At 35.8% G+C, this 5,716-nt stretch overlaps 1 non-coding gene across 1 annotated transcript; it reads left to right on the forward strand.

Annotated features, from left to right (window-relative positions):
• Positions 1-496: 496 nt before the first annotated feature.
• Positions 497-604, forward strand: LOC112738922 (small nucleolar RNA R71). The gene has a single exon (XR_003169870.1). It is a non-coding gene; the product is annotated as a small nucleolar RNA R71 (small nucleolar RNA).
• The last annotated feature ends 5,112 nt before the right edge of the window (positions 605-5,716 follow it).

A 5,716-nucleotide genomic window follows, 5' to 3' on the forward strand; every position in this document is an offset into this window, starting at 1 on the left:
ACCTGTTTCTTCCACCATTGTTAAAGCCTTGTTGAGGCTTTTGATCCTTCCATGAGAAATTTGGATGATTTCTCCATGATGAGTTATAGGTGTTTCCATAAGATTCACCTAAGTAGTTCACCTCTGCTATTGCAGGGTTCTCAGGATCATAAGCTTCTTCTTCAGGAGAAGCCTCTTGAGTACTGTTGGATGCAGCTTGCATTCCATTCAGACTCTGAGAAATCATATTGACTTGCTGAGTCAATATTTTATTCTGAGCCAATATGGCATTCAGAGTATCAACTTCAAGAACTCCCTTCTTTATAGGCGTCCCATTACTCACAGGATTCCTTTCAGAAGTGTACATGAACTGGTTATTAGCAACCATGTCAATGAGTTCTTGAGCTTCTGCAGGCGTTTTCTTTAGGTGAATGGATCCACCTGCAGAAGTGTCCAGTGACATCTTTGATAGCTCAGATAAACCATCATAGAATATATCCAGGATGGTCCATTCTGAAAGCATGTCAGAAGGACACTTTTTGATCAACTGTTTGTATCTTTCCCAAGCTTCATAGAGGGATTCACCTTCTTTCTGTCTGAAGGTTTGAACATCAGCTCTAAGCTTGCTCAGCTTTTGAGGAGGAAAGTACTTGGCTAAGAAAGCCGTGACTAGCTTATCCCAAGAGTTCAGGCTGTCTTTGGGTTGAGAATCCAACCATAATCTAGCTCTGTCTCTTACAGCAAAAGGGAAAAGCATGAGCCTGTAGACTTCAGGATCTACTCCATTAGTCTTAACAGTATCACATATCTGCAAGAATTCAGTTAAGAACTGAAAGGGATCTTCAGATGGAAGTCCATGAAACTTGCAGTTCTGCTGCATCAGAGAAACTAATTGAGGTTTCAGCTCAAAGTTGTTTGCTCTAATGGTAGGAATGGAGATGCTTCTTCCATGTAAATTGGAATTAGGTGCAGTGAAGTCACCAAGCATCTTCCTTATATTATTATTATTTTCGGCTGCCATCTCCTTTTCCTGTTCGAAAATTTCTGAAAGGTTATCTCTGGATTGTTGTATTTTAGCTTCTCTTAATTTTTTTCTTCAGAGTCCTTTCAGGTTCTGGATCTGCTTTAACAAGAATGTTCTTGTCCTTGCTCCTGCTCATATGACAAAGAAGATGGCACAGAAAAAATAGTAATAATAATATGGATCCTTTATACCACAGTATAGGGATCCTTGTGTTAGTAGAAGAAAAGAAGGGAAGAAAATCTGAACTCAGAGAGAGAGGGGGTTCGGATTTTTGGAGAGTTGAAGGAAAGATGTTAGTATATCAATAAACAAATAGAAGAAGATGAGAGGGGGAAGTGAATTTTAGAAAACAATTTTTGAAAAAGAGTTAGTGATTTTTGAAAATAGTTTTTGAAAAAGGTTAGTATTTTTTTTCGAAATTTTTTTTTATATAAAAAATAAAAATAATTAATTAATAAAAAAGAAATTTTTGAAAAAGAGGGAAGATATTTTCGAAAATTAGAGAGAGAGAGTTAGTTAGGTAGTTTTGAAAAAGTTAAGAAACAAACAAAAAGTTAGTTAGTTAGTTGAAACAAATTTTGAAAATCAATTTTGAAAAGATAGGAAGTTAGGAAGTTAGAAAAGATATTTTGAAAATCAAATTTTTGAAAAAGATAAGATGAGAAGATATTTTTGAAAAGATATGATAGAAATTAGTTTTGAAAAAGATTTGATTTTTAAAATCTCAATTAATGACTTGATTCACAAGAAATCACAAGGTATGATTCTAGAACTTAAAGTTTGAATCTTTCTTAACAAGCAAGTAACAAACTTCAAATTTTTGAATCAAAACATTAATTGATTATGTTATTTTCGAAAATTTGATATAAAAATAAGAAAAAGATTTTTGAAAAATATTTTTGAAATTTTCGAAAATAACTAAGAATTTTGAAAAAGATTTGATTTTTGAAAAAGATTTTGAAAAAGATTTTGAAAAAGATAAGATTTTCAAATTGAAAATTTGATTTGACTCATAAGAAACAATTTGATTTTAAAAACTTTTGAAAAAGTCAACTCAAATTTTCGAATTTGATGAGAGAAAAAGGGAAAGATATTTTTTTTTATTTTTGAAATTTTTATGAAATCATGAAAATTATGCAATGCATGAAATTTTTAGATCAAAACAATGAATGCATGCAAGAATGCTATGAATGTCAAGATGAACACCAAGAACACCATGAATGTCAAGATGAACATCATAGGCACAATTTTGAAAAAATTTTAATGCAAAGAAAACATGCAAGACACCAAACTTAGAATTCTTTAATGCTTACGCACTAAGAATTCAAGAATGCATATGATAAACATGAAAAGACACAAAACAAAAAATCATCAAGATCAAACAAGAAGACTTACCAAGAACAACTTGAAGATCATGAAGAACACCATGAATGCATGAAATTTTCGAAAAATGCAAGATGCACATGCAATTGACACCAAACTTATGATATGACTCAAGACTCAAACAAGAAACATGAAATATTTTTTATTTTTGTGATTTTCTAAATTTTTTTGGATTTTTATTTTATATTTTTTTGAAAAATTATTTTGAAAAAGAAAAATAAGGATTCCAAAATTTTTAATATGAATTCCAGGAATCTTATGCTCTAAAGCTCCAATCAAAGGGTCAGGCATGGCTTAATAGCCAGCCAAACTTTAGCATATAATTACATGGACTGGAGTGATTAGTTGAATACCAATCCCAAAGCAGTTTGGGTATGGCTTTACAGCCAGATAGGATTCAACATGTTTCATGAAACACTAGAATTCATTCTTAAAAATCTTGAAGCCATAGAATAATTTATTTTTGAAAACATTATTTTTATTATTTTATTTTATTTTTTTTTCGAAAACAAAAGAAAAATTTTTGAAAAAATTTTTGAAAACAAAACAAAAAGAAAATTACCTAATCTGAGCAACAAGATGAACCGTCAGTTGTCCAAACTCGAACAATCCCCGGCAACGGCGCCAAAAACTTGGTGCACGAAATTGTGATCTCCAGGCTCGAACAAATCCTGGTGATGGCTCCAGAGCTTGGTGCTCTGATCTTAATTCATAATTGTCACAACTTCGATACAACTAACCAGCAAGTGCACTGGGTCGTCCAAGTAATACCTTACGTGAGTAAGGGTCGAATCCCACGGAGATTGTTGGTATGAAGCAAGCTATGGTCACCTTGTAAATCTCAGTCAGGCAGATATAAAGTGATAACGGTGTTTTCGAATATTATATAATAAAATAGGGATAGAGATACTTATGTAATTCATTGGTGAGAATTTCAGATAAGCGAATGGAGATGCTTTTCGTTCCTCTGAACCTCTGCTTTCCTGCTATCTTCATCCAGTTAGTCTTACTCCTTTCCATGGCTGGCTTTATGTGATACATCACCACTGTCAATGGCTACTTTCGGTCATCTCTCGGGAAAATGATCCAATGCCCTGTCATGGCACGGCTAATCTTCTGGAGGCATCACCCTTGTCAATGGCTTCATCTTATCCTCTCAGTGAATAATATGCTCACGCACGCTGTCACGGCACGGCTATTCATCTGTCGGTTCTCGATCATGCTGGAATAGGATTTACTATCCTTTTGCGTTTGTCACTAACGCCCTGCAATCGCGAGTTAGGAGCTCGTCACAGTCATTCAATCATCTAATCCTACTCGGAATACCACAGACAAGGTTTAGACCTTCCGGATTCTCTTGAATGCCGCCATCATTCTAGCTTACGCCACGAAGATTCCGGTTAAGAGATCTAAGAGATATTCATTCTAGCTTATTTCATGTAGAACAGAAGTGTTTGTCAGGCACGCGTTCATAAGGGAGAAGGATGATGAGCGTCACACATAATCATCACCTTCATCACGTTCTTGGGTGCGAATGGATATCTTAGAAGCGAAATAAGAAGAATTGAATAGAAAACAGTAGTACTTTGCATTAATCTTTGAGGAACAGCAGAGCTCCACACCTTAATCTATGGAGTGTAGAAACTCTACCGTTAAAAATACATAAGTGAAGGTCCAGGCATGGCCGAGATGGCCAGCCCCCTAAAACGTGATCAAAGGATCATAAGGTAATCCAAAGATGCCTAATACAATAGTAAGAGGTCCTATTTATAATAAACTAGCTACTAGGGTTTACATGAGTAAGTATTTGATGTATAAATCCACTTCCGGGGCCCACTTGGTGTGTGTTTGGGCTGAGCTTAAGTGTTGCACGTGCAGAGGCCATTTGTGGAGTTGAATGCCAGTTTTTGTGCCAGTTTGGGCGTTCAACTCTGGTTTTGGATCCTTTTCTGGCGCTGGACGCCAGATTTGGGTAGAAAGCTGGCGTTGAACGCCCGTTTACGTCGTCAATTCTTGGCCAAAGTATGGACAATTATATATTGCTGGAAATCCCTGGATGTCTACTTTCCAACGCAATTGGAAGCGCGCCATTTCGAGTTCTGTAGCTCCAGAAAAGCCACTTTGAGTGCAGGGAGGTCAGAATCCAACAGCATCAGCAGTCCTTTTTCAACCTCTGTATCTGATTTCTGCTCAAGTCCCTCAATTTCAGCCAAAAAATACCTGAAATCACAGAAAAACACACAAACTCATAGTAAAGTCCAGAAATGTGAATTTAACACAAAATCTATTAAAAACATCCCTAAAAGTAACTAGATCCTACTAAAAACATACTAAAAACAATGTCAAAAAGCGTATAAATTGTCCGCTCATCAGCGGTTAAAGTCGTGGTCCAAAGCAAAAAGAGTGTGCTTAAGAGCTCTGGACACCTCTAATTGGGGACTCTAGCAAAGCTGAGTCACAATCTGAAAAGGTTCACCCAGTTATGTGTCTGTGGCATTTATGTATCCGGTGGTAATATTGGAAAACAAAATGCTTAGGGTCACGGCCAAGACTCATAAAGTAGCTGTGTTCAAGAATCAACATAATTAACTGGGAGAATCAATAACACTATCTGGATTCTGAGTTCCTATAGATGCCAATCATTCTGAACTTCAAGGGATAAAGTCAGATGCCAAAACTGTTCAGAAGCAAAAAGCCAAAAGCCTCGCTCATCTAATTAATACTGATCTTCATAGATATTTTTGGAATTCATTGTACATTCTATTCTTTTTATCCTATATGATTTTCAGTTGCTTGGGGACAAGCAACAATTTAAGTTTGGTATTGTGATGAGCGGATAATTTATATGCTTTTTGGCATTGTTTTTAGTATGTTTTTAGTATATTTTAGTTAGTTTTTATTATATTTTTATTAGTTTTTAAATAAAAATCACTCGTCTGGACTTTACTATGAGTTTGTGTGTTTTTCTGTGATTTCAGGTATTTTCTGGCTGAAATTGAGGGACCTGAGCAAAAATCTGATTCAGAGGCTGAAAAAGGGCTGCAGATGCTGTTGGATTCTGACCTCCCTGCACTCGAAGTAGATTTTCTGGAGCTACAGAAGCCCAATTGGTGCGCTCTCAATTGTGTTAGAAATTAGACATCCTGGGCTTTCCAGAAATATATAATAGTTTATACTTTGCTCAAGATTTGATGGCCCAAACTGGTGTTCCAAGTCAGCTTAAGAATTCTGGCGTCAAAACGCTAGAACTGGCACAAAAGTTGGAGTTAAACGCCCAAACTGGCACAAAAGCTGGCGTTTAACTCCAAAAAAAGTCTCTACACATGAAAG

Source organism: Arachis hypogaea, chromosome 13, assembly GCF_003086295.3.
Source record: "Arachis hypogaea cultivar Tifrunner chromosome 13, arahy.Tifrunner.gnm2.J5K5, whole genome shotgun sequence".
Classification (NCBI taxonomy): domain Eukaryota; kingdom Viridiplantae; phylum Streptophyta; class Magnoliopsida; order Fabales; family Fabaceae; genus Arachis; species Arachis hypogaea.